We start from the raw sequence: 16,581 nt of genomic DNA, 5'->3' as shown, positions 1-16,581 counted from the left end.
GTTAACGTTTAGAATTAAAAAAAAATATTTTTTTTTCCGATGATAATAATAATTGTTTACAAGGATTTGAATTCTTAATTGAAAAATAAAATGCATTGGTATGATGCAAAGCCTTTTCTGGGATTAAAGTAAGCTTATATACATTTGACGAATCGAATTGTCATTTCCGTGGAAAAGTTTCTTTTTTTTCGAAGCGATTATTATCTTTATTTGCGACTTTATATTTTGATAATTTTCAAATTATAAAGAACTTGCAACAAATTCACAAAAATTACTTTATTATTGATTCTTAAAAAGTATTGTTGGAAAATACAATATAATCTTATTGTGGATTATAAAAGTATGTTTAATTTATATCATTTTAGTTAAATGTTTTCTTAAACTAATTTTTTTTTTTCATATTAATTAGAATATTTTCTCAAGCAAGAAATAATTTTGCTATATTTGAGATATAGGAATATAATACACTTTTGTGTTGGTAATAGTAAGACATCAACTTTCTAGTACTTAAACTTGTAATAACTTAGCATTAAAAGTGATGCAGTCTTACCTCACTCCTCATTTTCTAAAAAACTTTCCTTGTCATTCTGCACTTCTATACACTAATTGAATTTTATCTTTTATAAATTTTTTTTTTTCGAAGTATAAAAATAAATTATCAGAAATAAATTAATTAAAGAAGGAATGTTTCAATTTATGAATAAATATTTTCATTCACATTGGAATTAATTTTTCTTTGAAATAAAAATTAGTTAACGGATTGAATTTTTTTTTTTTTCGTTTCTTGAAATTCAAATATAAAGATTGAAAAGTTGTTTGAATATTTCTGCATATAGAGATTATAATCAACTATATTCCAGTGAAGAACAGCTGGACGAATAACGTCAAGCTGAATAGATCTTGTAACACTTGATACATAATTTCATCTTATAAGATAAATTCGAGCCAAAAGTCACTTTACAGTTAACTCTATTTGAATTATCATTTTATAGACGGTAAATCTAATGTTTTGAAAAAAAACGTCCACCATATAAAAATAGGTTTAACAAAAATTTATCTACTATCTTTGAAATTAATTTTCCCATTAAATATTAAATTTAAATATTGGGATGGAAAATTGCAAAGAACTTCGATAACATTCTAAATGATTGAAATTTTAATAATCATTTGAAAAAATATGAGAACGATGACATGAAGTCGATTCAAATAGATTGGAACAATGGGGAATTTTTTTTTTTTAATGGGAACGGAAAGTAGGATAATGTAGGGAAGTAGAGGCGTTTCCGTTTTTGGAATTCAAACGGGCAGCTGCCTTTCGTCAATTCATGGCCTTGATCCGTCCGATTTCCATCTCTAAGATCGTTTATATATATATATATACGAGTGTACCGTTCGAATCTCCCGTTAGAATTCAAGAGGCAAACCGATCCGAGAGAGAGAAGATCCACAAAGAGTATGACGATGAGTGTGTACAGTGTGTACAGTCACTTATACGGGCGGAGCCTGTTTTCAAACGGTCCCGGAGAAAGTGCTAGGCTATTCATTTACTGACCTACATTACCCTTATATATTTCCTCTCTGGCAACCCCCATATCAACGTCTATTTATCATCCTATAAAATCCCAACTATATAGAGACACGCGTCATTCTCGATTGACCCACAAAAAGTCAATGGACTTTTTATTCTATATAGTTATGTCATCATCACAGACAGACAACTATACACAAGGTGTCAATCGACCTTCGAAACACTTGTCACTGACGGTCAAAGACCCTCGAAAAATTTTAATTGCAAATAGAAAAAAGAAATATATATATATGTGTGAACAAGGTATATTAATTCAAAAATGATTCGCTTCTTTAAATACTTAATTCAGTTAATCTTACAAAATTTTTTATTACATTGACATTTATCCAAATTTATATCTAACAGAATTTTGTTTATTATAATGTGTAGGGACACTGGTGTTATTCCAAGCAAAGAAAAAGAATACAATTATCAAATGTCCAACTATTATTGATCCAAAGTAAAAAAGAACCCAAAGTAACATTGATCCAAACTATCATAGAGATCCAAAATAACCTTGATCCAAATTATCAAGGATACAAACTATCATTGATCCTAAATATTATTAATCCAAATTATCATTGATCCAAACTATCATTGATCCAAACTATCACTGACCCAAACTATCAAGAGTCCAAAATATTGTTGATCCAAACTATCAGAGATCCAAAATAGTATTGAGCAAAACTATCATGGATCCAAATTATTATCGATCCAAACTATCAAAAATCCAAAATATTATCGATCCAAACTATTAATGATTCATAACTATCATTGATCCAAATTATCATTAATCCTAACTATTATTGATCCTAACTATCATTGATCCTAACTATTATTGATCCTAACTATTATTGATCCTAACTATCATTGATCCAAATTATCATTGATCCAAACTATCATTGATCCAAACTATTATTGATCCTAACTATTATTGATCCTAACTATTATTGATCCTAACTATCATTGATCCTAACTATCATCGATCCAAATTATAATTAATCTTAACTATTATTGATTCTAACTATCATTGATCCTAACTATCATTGATCCAAATTATCATTGATCCAAACTATCATTGATCCAAACTAATATTGATCCTAACTATCATTGATCGAAATTATTATTGATCCAAATTATTATTGATCCTAACTATTATTGATCCTAACTATCATTGATCCTAACTATCATCGATCCAAATTATCATTAATCTTAACTATTATTGATCCTAACTATCATTGATCCTAACTATCATTGATCCAAATTATCATTGATCCAAACTATCATTGATCCAAACTATTATTGATCCTAACTATCATTGATCCAAATTATTATTGATCCAAATTATTATTAATCCTAACTATTATTGATCCTAACTATCATTAATCCAAACTATTATTGATCCAAAACTATCAAAGATCCAAATTATTATGAATCCAAACTATCATTGACCCAAATTATCAGAGATCCACAATAGTATTGAGCCAAATTATCATGGATCCAAATTATCATTAATCCTAACTATTATTGATCCTAACTATCATTGATCCTAACTATTATTGATCCTAACTATCATTGATCCAAATTATCATTGATCCAAACTATCATTGATCCAAACTATCATTGATCCAAACTATTATTGATCCTAACTATTATTGATCCTAACTATCATTGATCCTAACTATCATTGATCCTAACTATCATCGATCCAAATTATCATTAATCTTAACTATTATTGATCCTAACTATCATTGATCCTAACTATCATTGATCCAAATTATCATTGATCCAAACTATCATTGATCCAAACTATTATTGATCCTAACTATCATTGATCCAAATTATTATTGATCCAAATTATCATTAATCCTAACTATTATTGATCCTAACTATCATTAATCCAAACTATCATTGATCCTAACTATCATTGATCCAAAACTATCAAAGATCCAAATTATTATGAATCCAAACTATCATTGACCCAAATTATCAGAGATCCACAATAGTATTGAGCCAAATTATCATGGATCCAAATTATTATGGATCAATGTTCCAAATTATCGATGATCAAATCTAATTGTAAATATAAACTAATAAAGATTCAAATGATCATAGATCCAAAGTTTTAATGATCTAAAATATTATCGATCCTGCTTGTCAGAGATCGAAAATACCATTGATCGAAACTATCGAGTGTTTGAAATTTTAAAAAATTCAAATTAATAACTGTTTTAGTAAGCTAAACAACTGTTTTAGTATATAACATTTATAAAGAATGTTGTGTTGATATTTTTGACGTTGTGGCGCCTCGAAAATCATTCATCTCTGTCTCTAAAATATTTCTTCTAACGAATCGTGTATTTCAGAATTAGAATGTGTCCCTCTCGTTCAAAGACCCGCTTTTTTCGTCACGTGATTTTTATATTAAGTATAACCATTTTTTTATACTTTCGGAAAAAGAAATAAAAAAATATTTACAAAACTATATACATATATCAAATGTGTTATTTTTAATTTGAAAAAAAAAATTTATGACAAAATTAAAAGATAGTTAATATATTAATTTAAAAAATTAAAATAATAAATAGGTTAATTCTAATTAAATGACTTACATTTAAAAATGGTTATTAATTTTCAATCAATGATCTAAAGGATCTAATATCATTGTAATAAAAAAAAAATAGAGACACTTATTATAAATTATCTAATTGGAATAAAATTATACTATTCATAAATACTTTTAATTGTTATAGAATTTTAATAATGCCGTTCCTTCATATTGTAAAATGGAAATACAATAATAGCTTGTGTCTTATTTTTTTTTGTCCAACAATGACATACATTTATATTTATGTATTACGGAAATATAAAGAATCAAATAAAAATTTATATATTGTTAACTGTTTAATAATTTTTCTTTCATTATCGCATAATTGTTATTATATATAATTTTTGTAACAAAAGAATTATTTTTAAGTGTATTATGTGGTTTACAGATGAGTTTTAGGTATAAAGAAATCTCTCTCTCTCTCGAAAAAAAATGATACAAATCGTGATTAAAACAATATAAAAGAGAAGTGTTTTTTGGCATTGAAATGAGAAATATACACGAATATGATGACACTTCACGTATATAAAACCGATATCGTACATCCGTTATCTTAGAAATAATGAGAAACCTTGGCATTATTTTCTTGCTCACACGAGGTTACTTAACCGAGTTATGAAACATATAAGTGTATTGTCTACAACCAGATAAATTACAGATGTAAAAATCTAATTCTAATTTTTCATATCTCTTTGTACCAAAAATATTCTAAAATTTTCTACATTAAGGGGGGAACACCAGTTGTAACTTTCGAAAAATCGAATTTTTTTTTTGTGCATTTTCTTAAAGTATACATATTTAGAAATGTGTCTGTAAATTTCAAAGTTGATCCGGTGAAAAATAAATGAGATATACAGAACACTGCAGCGGCGCGTCCCGTGGCTTTATACAAGGTGGCCAGCCATACCTGACCCTAACGACACATGGCCTTTTCCTATGATTTAGAAACGGCAACCACTGCGGAAGAGTTATTATATGGTCCAGGAATCGATGACTCTTTGTAACTTGGAAACAAAATTTCTCCTGAACAAAAAAAAGTAAGTTGAAACTTTGAATGCGTTTTTCTCAAAATGACATTTTCCAAGTCGGTGACCACGATTACTCGAATACCATTAAACCGATTTATTTAAAATTTAGTGTGCTTCATTTACACATATAAGTCTAGTTCGTGATCGAAGGATTTTTTTTTTTATGCAAAACTTTTTTTTATATAGCTGAAAATCGACCGTATTTTTTTAACGAAAATCATACTTTTGACTTTGACAGGTCGCCAATTTGTCAAATTTTTTTTTTTTTTTAAATCCTTCGATCACGAACTAGATAATCTTATAATAAATGTAAATCAATTTCATTTTTGTATTTCAGACGAAGTATACTTGCAGAATGCTGGTCACCGCAATTCGCCTTTTTTCTTAAGGCGCCACTTCAATGGCTCATATCTCCAAAAGTTTTTGTTAAAAAAATTTTTTTTTTCTTTTAAATTACAGCTTTTTACATGTACTTTTAACTAATAAATAGTATTCTTTAAAAAGATTCATTGTTCTTTTGGAAAATATTCTTGTATAAAGCATTATTTTTTGAGTTACAACTGGTGTTCCCCCCTTAAAGAGATATAAATATCAAAATTTTCCATTCACATAAGAATTTCCGGGTATAATGTGGATATATAAAAAAAAAGGCCTCTCTCGAAGGCCGGGAGAGAAATGAAAGAAATGATTGCATAAACTCTTGGAACGTACCGTGAAATTGTTTCGTGCAATGTATGTATATATACGATTGAGTGGCATTTCTTTCTGACTTAGGACATTGAACCACGATGTTATTCGAGGTCGATTGGAAGAGAGTCGTTTGTAAAGTACTAGAAGTTCCCGATACTGACACTTTCTCTTTAGGTGAATGTATAAGTCACCCAACGATCCTCTCTACTCCTTCCATTTCGGTTTCTTTATAATAAATATATATATATAAACGTCTCTAAACGTAATTCGCTTTTCGCAAAAAAAAAATTATAAACTTAAATAAATAATTTCTCTAAATTCATATTAACCTTAGTAATAAAACATCTATTAAAATTAGATATTGACTGTGCGAACAAAGCTATAATTAATTTACATAAAAAAAAAATATTACAAACTTTTATGAACTATTAAATTCTAATTTTATTTTAAAGAAAAGAAAAATTCATTCGAATTAATGTAAAAATTCAAACTCTATGAAAATTAAAACAATAATTAAACAAAAGATAGAATCGTAAATAAATTTTTTTTTTTGGTAAGAAAGTTGGTATATTTTTTTTTAAAGCAAAATTATTTATAAATTTTTTTTTTAATTAATGGAAATTACTGTATAGGTATTTGTAAGATACAATTATTACACTGTTGAAAACATAGTACCTGTGTTGAGTGAAAGTACCCACTGCAATCTTCTATATACAAGTCTACTGTTACTTTTTTTTTTTTTTTTTTTTTTTTGCTCTATACCCACATACTTTCGCCGTAATTTTTTTTTCTTATCTTTCCCATAAGTTTTCTATGTAACAAAACTGCACCTAGCAAAGTAAAGAGAAAAACAGGATGAGACGCCTCTGTTCCACTTTTGTATAATGCTCCGTAATCACAAAGTTATTACTGCATATATATATATTTATAAGGAATAGCATTAATTAGAATTTTATTTGTTTTACTTTCTTCGTTTATTTTCTAATAAGCGTTAATTATTTTCTTTGCCTAGTATTTTTATAATTTACCATTTTTGTAAAATAAATATTTAAATAAATGAAATTAATCGTTAAAATCGAAATTAAAGAAGAAATATATTTTTTCTTAAATTATTTTTCAATTCTATAAATAAATTATTCTGATTCCCTCTTTCTGTTACATCATAAAATAATAAAAAAAAAATCAATCGACTCATAATTATAAACGTTCTCTCTAATAATATATTTCCGGTTTTTAGATTATAAATATTATACGAATCTAATAATTTCGAGTCACGTGAAATTAGCACACATTTGTTAAAATGAGAGAAGTGACTGACCTATTATATATGTGTGAATAGAATGGGTCCTCGAAAAAAAAAGAATCGAGGTTAGAGATTCTAAATACAGTTACTAAATGGTTACCTAATGTTTATTTTCAGGTAAATTGTCCGCTATTAGAACACGTGCTTTCTATGACCGAAACTTAGGTCACGATGAGGTATCACACATACACACACACGTTCTAAATTTTAGTTTACAGTTATATACCATTTTAAAATTGCTTCTCATCGCTCTTGGAATTCCGCGCCTAACAAGGTCTAACTTTATATTTCAAATTATATATAAATCTTTAATATTCACTGTAGCTAATTTAAATATATTGTTATTAATGGATCAAATTAATTATATGGAAAATTTCATCTATTTTCAATCAAACTATTTTCATGAATAATAATTGATTTAAACTTGAAATAATTTAAAATATCATCGCTAAAAACAATTATTGATCCAAACTATCACAGATTTAAATTTTCAAAAATCCAAAATTTAATCCATCCAAATTATTACTGATCTAAACTATCGTTGATCCTAATTGTCATTGTTCCAAACTACAATTGATCCAAACTATACAAAATATTAACGATCCATGGGATTAGTGATCAAAACTATCATTGATCCTGACTATCATTGATCCTAACTACAATTGATCCAAACTACAATTGATCCTAACTATCATTGATCCAAACTATCAAGGTTCCAAAATATTATTGATCCTAACTATCATTGATCCAAATTATCATTGATCCTAACTATAATCAATCCAAACTATCATTGATCCAAATTATCATTGATCCAAACTATCATTGATCCAAATTATCATTGATCCTAACTATAATCAATCCAAACTATCATTGATCCAAATTATCATTGATCCTAACTATAATCAATCCAAACTATCATTGATCCAAATTATCATTTATCCAAACTATCATTGATCCAAATTATCATTGATCCAAACTATCATTGATCTAAATTATCATTTATCCAAACTATCATTGATCCTAACTACAATTGATCCAAACTACAATTGATCCTAACTATCATTGATCCAAACTATCAAGGATCCAAAATATTATTGATCCAAACTATCATTAATCCTGACTATCACACAGCAAATTAAAAGGCATTAAAATAAGCTGCAACGCTTATTATTTTAATCCAATTTTACTTATTTTAATCCATTTTGGTATTAAGGATCAAAATTTTTTTTTTCAAAATTTTTTCATAGTAAGAAAATAATTTGAATAAATTTTTAATTTTAAAATTGCAATAGAAAGAAGAAGAAAAGTATGTTTGGCAAATAAATTAAACATTTCATTTTTCATCAAATTGAATTTTAGATGCGAGATGAAATTTAAGTGATAGAAATTCATCATAGAATAAGTTTGAAGAAAATCTTTAAAATAATAAAATAATATAATAAAGGTGTCAGGCGGATCGAAGATAAGCGAACCGACTCGCGCTTTGCTACGTAACACTTAAAGTAAAGAGGATAATAATTCTTTACCACTCTAAATACGGGCCACGATTAGAAAGGTCCGCTTTGCGGATAATATTGTGTGTAGCTGGCTGCCGCTGTGTATAAAAGAGTTATACTATTTCACGGTGGTCTAAGTCTAGTTAAAGTAAAGTAGGTCTCTGCCTACCATCGGAGCACTTGACCCCGATATTCAGTGCCGCCTCTCTTTCACTTCGACACGACTTATAACCATTTTTTACGTAACGCCCTAACGATTCATAATAATTCGCGACACTCGAGAGAAATCCAGAAACGTCTCCATAGTTACTAAATTCGCTCCACGATTCTCATAGCTATATATATATTTCCCATGAAAACGAGGATACAAACAATTTTCTAATACTATATAGGTCTTTATAATTTTTCAATTGTTTCTTTATATTAAGAACATTGCATTGATAATTTAAAATAAAAAATTTCACTATCAAGGATCAAAAATATTATTGATCCAAATTATCAGGGATCCATAATGTTATCGATCCAAAGGATTATTGATCTAAACTATTAGAGATCCAAATTATCATTGATCCAAACTATCATGGTCCAAAATATTATCGATCCAAGCGATTATTGATCCAAACTATCATTGATCCAAACTATCATAGATCCAAACTATCATTGATCCAAATTATTATCGATCCAAACGATTATTGATCAAAAATAACATTGATCCAAACTATCAGGGATCCATAATGTTATCGATCCAAAATATTATCGATCCAAGGGATTATTTATCCAAACTATCATGGATCCAAAATATTATCGATCCAAGCGATTATTTATCCAAACTAGCATTGATCCAAACTATCATTGATCTAAACTATCATAGATCCAGACTATTATCAATCCTAACTATTATTGACCCAAACTATCATTGATCCAAACTATCATTCATCCAAACTATCATTGATCCAAACTATCATGGATCCAAAATATTATCGATCCAAACTATCATTGATCCAAACTATCATTGATCCAAACTATCATTGATCCAAATTATCATTGATCCAAACTATCATTGATCCAAATTATCATTGATTCTAACTAAACGATTATTGATCTAAACTATCAAGGATATAAACTATCATTAATCCAAACTATAATTAATCCAAACTATCATTAATCCAAACTTTAATTAATCCAAACTATCATTGATTCAAACTATCATTGATCCAAAGTATTATTGATCCAAATTATCATTGATCCAAAGTATTATTGATCTAAACTATCATTGATCCAAATTATTATCGATCCAAACGATTATTGATCAAAAATAACATTGATCCAAGCTATCAAGTATCCATAATGTTATCGATCCAAAGGGTTATTGATCCAAACTATTATTGATCCAAACTATCATTGATCCTATTTACCATTGATCCAAACTATCATGGATCTAGAATATTATCGATACAAACTATAATTGATCCAGACTATCATGGATCCAAAATATTATTGATCCAAACTATAAGAGATCGAAAATAACATTGATCCAAACTATCAAGGATCCTAACTATCATTGATCTAGACTATTATGGATCTAAAATATTATCGATCCAAACTATCAAAGATAATAAGTTACTCTTCTATTAATACAGATCTTTATATTTTTTTCAATTGTTTCCTTATGTTAAGGACAATGTATAAATAATTTTTATAAAAAATTTCACTCACCCAAATTTGTAGAAATCCTTTCAATTTTCCAGAAGTCTTTTAGACAAATCTGCAAGTAAAAAATAAAGATTTAATTAAAAAATTAAATGTATATTATTTTTGATTATAAATATAAAATAACAAACTTTGTTAAAAATTTGTTTCTTTGAAGTAGGTTGAAAAAATTATTATAAACAATAACATAACTATGGGTTTTAAACACTGGTAATTTTTATCAATGATAATTATTTTTATGAGTACTTAAATTTTAAATCTTAAATAATAACTTTGGCCAGAATTTTATTATGTCACATTATTTTATAACAGAAAATTTTGTATATATATATATATATACTTTTGAGAATTTATGTATATATGCTCTGATTATTTAGAAAGTTGTGTGTCTTTTGCTGTGAGGAGAGAAAATTTTAATGACAAACACTACTCGAGGAAGTTGCTGCGAGATAATTAACAAATCAACAGCACGAGTGTTAATAAAATTTTCTCTTATTTTTTTTTTTTTTTTTTTTTTTTTAATGAAAAATAATCATAATAAATAATAAATAAAAAAAAATTTCATTTTTAAAAATATATTTGTATTATTTATATTTGTAAATATATTTTAGAAGTAAAACATTTATTATTTAAGAATAAATAATTATTAAATAAAATTTATTAAATAAAAAATTGTTAAATAATTATTGTAACTATTATTGTTGGAAATACGTAGTATTTTTAAATTATGTATACGTAAAAGAGAAAATTTCTTTATATATATACTAATTTTTAATTAATGTTAATGAAGATGCATTGATGCACAGGTGTGCGTGACCTATAAAGGTCAACCACTCCAAAGCATTTGGCAATCTTCAACGTATATATAATACGTTTGAAGATTGCCAAATGTTGGCCCTGAACTTGAACCACACAGACCACAATATATATATATAAAAGCCGTGACTTTCGAGGCTTGAACTTCGTTTCGTTTCGATGGTTTCTGGGCCCGGATCAATGTCTTCGAAAGTTTTGTCAGGGTCGCTCTCGAAATTCTATTCGTTATGTCGAACAATAAAAAACAGTCCTTATATATTAGAATTATGTTTCATCATAAATAGTTCATTGACACTATCCTTTCTATAAAATCTAATATTCAATAACTGAACTTTTAAAAAAATTATAAAATTAAATTAAAATCATTTATTCAAACATATATAATTAATCCTCAATTCTTCAAAAAAAAGGGAAAATATTGTTTGAATGACTTTTCAGTAATTTTTCCGTTTGAAAAAAAGCAAAATTTTTAAACTAAAAGTTCTTTATCTCTTATACATTCATTTTTTCACCGCATCAAGTTAAGTAATCTCATGAGAATATATTAGTTGCATAATGTTATAAATATTTACGACGATATTTGTGTATAATAATTGTTTTCCGCTAATTCACGTAACATGAAACATAAGAATGAATATAAATATTTCGTCGAAAATATAAATTATTAATAATAATAATAATAATAATAATAATAATAATAACAATATTATTCATCGTGAAAAAAAATGATCTTTTTTTGTTTATGGTTTCTTTAAAATTAGTTTCGAATATAGCTGTCAGAAAATATCATCTTTAGATGACTGAGGGAGAAAAAGAGAGTAATTTTTTTTTAATACCAAAATAATATAACACATATACATATTAAAAGTATACAAGAACGAATTCATTCTTCTTTGCACGCAAAAGATATTAATGCAAAATTGTGTGCGGTTTAGCACATTTGCAAATGCTGTTGATGTATATTTACATCGAGTGAATATGCATCGTTAATAATCCTCTTCCTTCCTCAGTTTCACCGCGTCCAATATATGCGTCATACATGGGCACAATAGCCTCATTCACATTATAATAAATATAATATATTTCCAGTTTGTTTACATTTATTATTATATTATTTATTTTTATATATAATTTATGCAAAATAGATTTTTTAAAATAAAATATATTTAAAAATTTAAATTTTTTTTGCCATTGAAATTCTTTAAAAAAAATTATTTGAAATAACAATAAAAATAATAAAAAAAATTATTATTATTATTACAAATGATATGCTAAGTACATACATAATTGAACGCAGTAATTTGAAGGAATTCTTTAAGCGCAATTAACGATAATAATCAAACAATCGTGAAATCCATCATTTTCCATTATAATTATTGATCGTACGCGCAACACATAATATTGGTGAGAAACGTTCTATTTCTTTCAAGGAGAAGATTTATTGTATTCTTATACAATCAAGATGCTCCAAATCTATTATTATATTAATAATAAATATTCTCCAATGATTTCTCATTATCATAATAAATATATATATTGTATAAACTAAAATAAAGATCAACATTATTACTGATCCAAATTTTCAATGATTTAACATATTTGTCAATCCAAACTATTATTCATCCAAACTATCAGAGATCCTAAATACCATTGAGCCTAATTATTAGAGATACCAAAATTCCTGTGATCCAAAACTATCAAAGATCCAAACTGTCATTGTTCCAAACTACACTTGATCTAAACTATCATTGATCCAAACGATTATTGATTCAAATTATTGTAAATCCAAACTATCATTAATCCAAATTATTAAGAATTCAAACTATCATTGATCCAAATTGTTATTGATCCTAACTATCATTGATCCAAACTGCAATTGATCTAAACTATCATTGATCCTAACTATCATTGATTCAAACTATCATTGATCCAAACTGCAATTGATCTAAACTATCATTGATCCTAACTATCATTGATTCAAACTATCATTGATCCAAACTATAATCAATCCAAACTATCATTGATCCTAACTATAATCAATCCAAACTATCATTGATCCTAACTATCATTGATCCAAACTATCATTGATCCTAACTATCATTGATCCTAACTATCATTGATCCTAACTATCATTGATCCTAACTATCATTGATCCAAACTACCATTGATCCTAACTATTATCGATTCAAATGATTATTGAGCCTAACTATCATTGATCCAAACTATCATTGATCCGAACTATCATTGATCCAAACTGTCATTGATCCAAACTACCATTAATCCTAACTATTATCGATTCAAATGATTATTGATCCAAACTATCATTGATCCTAACTATAAATGATCCAAACGATGATTGATCCAAATTATCATTGAGCCAAATTTTTATTGATTCTAACTGTCATTGATCCTAACTATCAGTTATCCAAACTATCATTGATCGAAATTATTTAATTCGGAATTAACTTTTTCACAATGATTTTAATTGTAATTAAAAATATATTTTACCATAGACTTTAAAAGGTTGGAAATATTTGCTTATAATTCTATATATATAGAGAGACGAAAGAAAGCAAGAATAATTATATTTTCTCTGGGTAATTGTTTCATAGTAGATTACCCAAGTGGTAATACCAGGCGCACTTTCATTAGAGTATACACTGTACAAATAATGTTTCTTACAAAGTATACAAAAATGACTTCAGGACGATATCCTCCAATGATGACGTTCAAATGCGGCCTTTCTTGCTTGGCATTGGAGTAAATCTAGGAGATTTATGATGAAAAAAGAGGAGGGGGTGAAACCCTTCTTTTCCGTCTTTATATATATTTTTTTTCCTCCCTTCCCCCGCGCGCATTCAACAAACCACAAATGCGTAACTGCCGCAACAACACAAATGTAATGCACTTTCATAAAACTTTCAGCTTTCCACTGCAGTCACGATTATATCCATAGTATATGGAAAAGAAATTGCTTCTCCCACGGATTCTTATATTGCGCCCGCAGAAAATACTCGTATAATCCTCAACGATATTTCGCGCGAGACCTTGAACATTATATCCCATTATTTCACGTTTTCTGTATTTTTTTTTAATAAATAGATATATATATAACTTTTTAAAACTCGGTACTAAAAACAAAATAGCTTGGAAATTTTCTATATAAATTCGATATTTTACTTTTTGCTTTGTAAATTTCAATACACGTTTCGAATTGATAGTATATAAAAGTTTTCGAAAGTTATTAACGTTATTTTGTCAATTTATTAAAGTAAAAATATTTGTTGTAAAAAAATTTACAAATTTTACTTTAACGAGAATATTTTTTAGATTTTTGTTTTCAAATAAATTAAAAACTATTGTAAAATAGAAATATTATTTTTTTATCAATTGTTTATAATTAACAAAATATTTATGATAAATGATTCTTGTAATATATATTTATATGTATTCATTACGCAAACTGTGAATAATAATTTAATATATAAGAAAAGAAGTTTAAAATTTATGCAAGTCCTTACGTGCAACTATTAACGTAATTCGGTATCCGATTATAGAAGAAACGCTTTTGCCTATGTTGTGGAACGAAAGGCTTTCACATAACTTTCTGTGCGGAAGAAATATCGAGAGGCATTTGTATATAAGGATAAGTTTGTTCCGTATTATTATAGACGTTAAAAAAAAAAAAAATAATTTTCCTAGCTATTTAATAATCGTTACAACAAGAAAACAATTGTCTCATCAAGAACAGAAATTATATATACATGTTGTACATTTTATATATATTGACTTTCCATTAATAAGAGAGAAATCTTTATACACGTACAGGCAAAAAGAAAACAATAAAAATTACATACATTTGATTGGCACTAATGATCAATAGTTTCAAATGTATTACGAAAAATAATTAAATTCACAAACTACTTCTTCATCCAATTCATAATTAATCCAAACTATCATGGATTCAAACTATTATTATTATTAATCAAAACGATTATTGATTAAAAAAAACATTGATCCAAACTATCAAGGATCAATAATATTATCGATTTAAACTATCATAGATCTAAACTATTAGAGATCCTAACTATCATTAATCCAAACTATCATTGATCCAAATTATCATTGATCCAAACTATCATTGATCCAAATTATCATTATCCTAACTATAATCAATCCAAACTTTCATTGATCCAAATTATCATTATCCTAACTATAATCAATCCAAACTATCATTGATCCAAATTATCATTGATCCAAACTATCATTGATCCAAATTATCATTATCCTAACTATAATCAATCCAAACTATCATTGATCCAAATTATCATTATCCTAACTATAATCAATCCAAACTATCATTGATCCAAATTATCATTATCCTAACTATAATCAATCCAAACTATCATTGATCCAAATTATCATTGATCCAAATTATCTTTGATTCAAACTATCATTGATCCAAATTATCATTGATCCTAACTACCATTGATCCTAACTAGCATTGATCCAAACTATCATTGATCCTAACTATCATTGATCCAAACTATCATTGATCTAAATTATCATTGATCCTAATTATAATTAATCCAAACTATCATTGATCCTAACTATCATTGATCCTAACTATCATTGATCCTAACTATCATTGATCCTAACTATCATTGATCCTAACTATCATTGATCCTAACTATCATTGATCCTAACTATCATTGATCCAAACTATTATTGATCCAAATTATCATTGATACAAATTATCATTGATACAAATTATCATTGATCCAAACTATCATTGATCCAAATTATCATTATCCTAACTATAATCAATCCAAACTATCATTGATCCAAATTATCATTGATCCAAATTATCATTGATTCTAACTAACATTGATCCAAACTATTATTGATCCAAATTATCATTGATCCTAACTAAACGTTTATTAATCTAAACTATCAAGGATATAAACTATAATTTTGTTTAGCTCGATTAATTTTAATTTGTTTTTTTCTATTACTGTTTCATAAAAACGTTACACACGAGGGCAAAATTAAAAAGAAAAAATTTTTAATGACATGGATAACAAAAAATGTCTTCTTTGTGAAAAAGTGTCATTTTTTTATAAAGAAAATTCGTGAATGCATATTGAATGATACTTTATATATATATATATATATATATATATATATATATATATACTTATAATCTGAAAATTTCGCGGTTAGAACTTGATCTTTGCCTTTATATACTTCACGGTGCAGTTAACTTTCTAGCAACTAGTTTGCATTTTTATGCAGATAACCTGGTTTTCAAAGATAGTGATCATTTAGTGTCTTAATTCCCGAGAATTTTTTTTTTACCGCAG

At 26.8% G+C, this 16,581-nt stretch overlaps 1 protein-coding gene and 1 long non-coding RNA gene across 2 annotated transcripts in view; one reads left to right on the top strand and one right to left on the bottom strand.

Moving 5' to 3' along the window:
• LOC127290557 (caveolin-1-like) overlaps positions 1-16,581 on the bottom strand; it is a 253,523-nt gene that overhangs the window by 145,569 nt on the left and 91,373 nt on the right. The window contains exon 7 of the mRNA XM_051319232.1: positions 10,409-10,457. The gene's annotated coding sequence lies outside the window, so the exon portion shown is untranslated. The remainder of the gene's footprint in view (positions 1-10,408; positions 10,458-16,581) is intronic.
• LOC127290563 (uncharacterized) lies at positions 4,599-5,708 on the top strand. Its single transcript, XR_007844383.1, has 2 exons — positions 4,599-5,212; positions 5,541-5,708. It is a non-coding gene; the product is annotated as an uncharacterized LOC127290563 (long non-coding RNA).

Source organism: Leptopilina boulardi, unplaced genomic scaffold (assembly GCF_019393585.1).
Source record: "Leptopilina boulardi isolate dan_hultmark-lab unplaced genomic scaffold, ZJU_Lbou_2.1 LbouV2_70, whole genome shotgun sequence".
Classification (NCBI taxonomy): domain Eukaryota; kingdom Metazoa; phylum Arthropoda; class Insecta; order Hymenoptera; family Figitidae; genus Leptopilina; species Leptopilina boulardi.
This window is presented reverse-complemented; position numbering and strand designations above follow the sequence as displayed.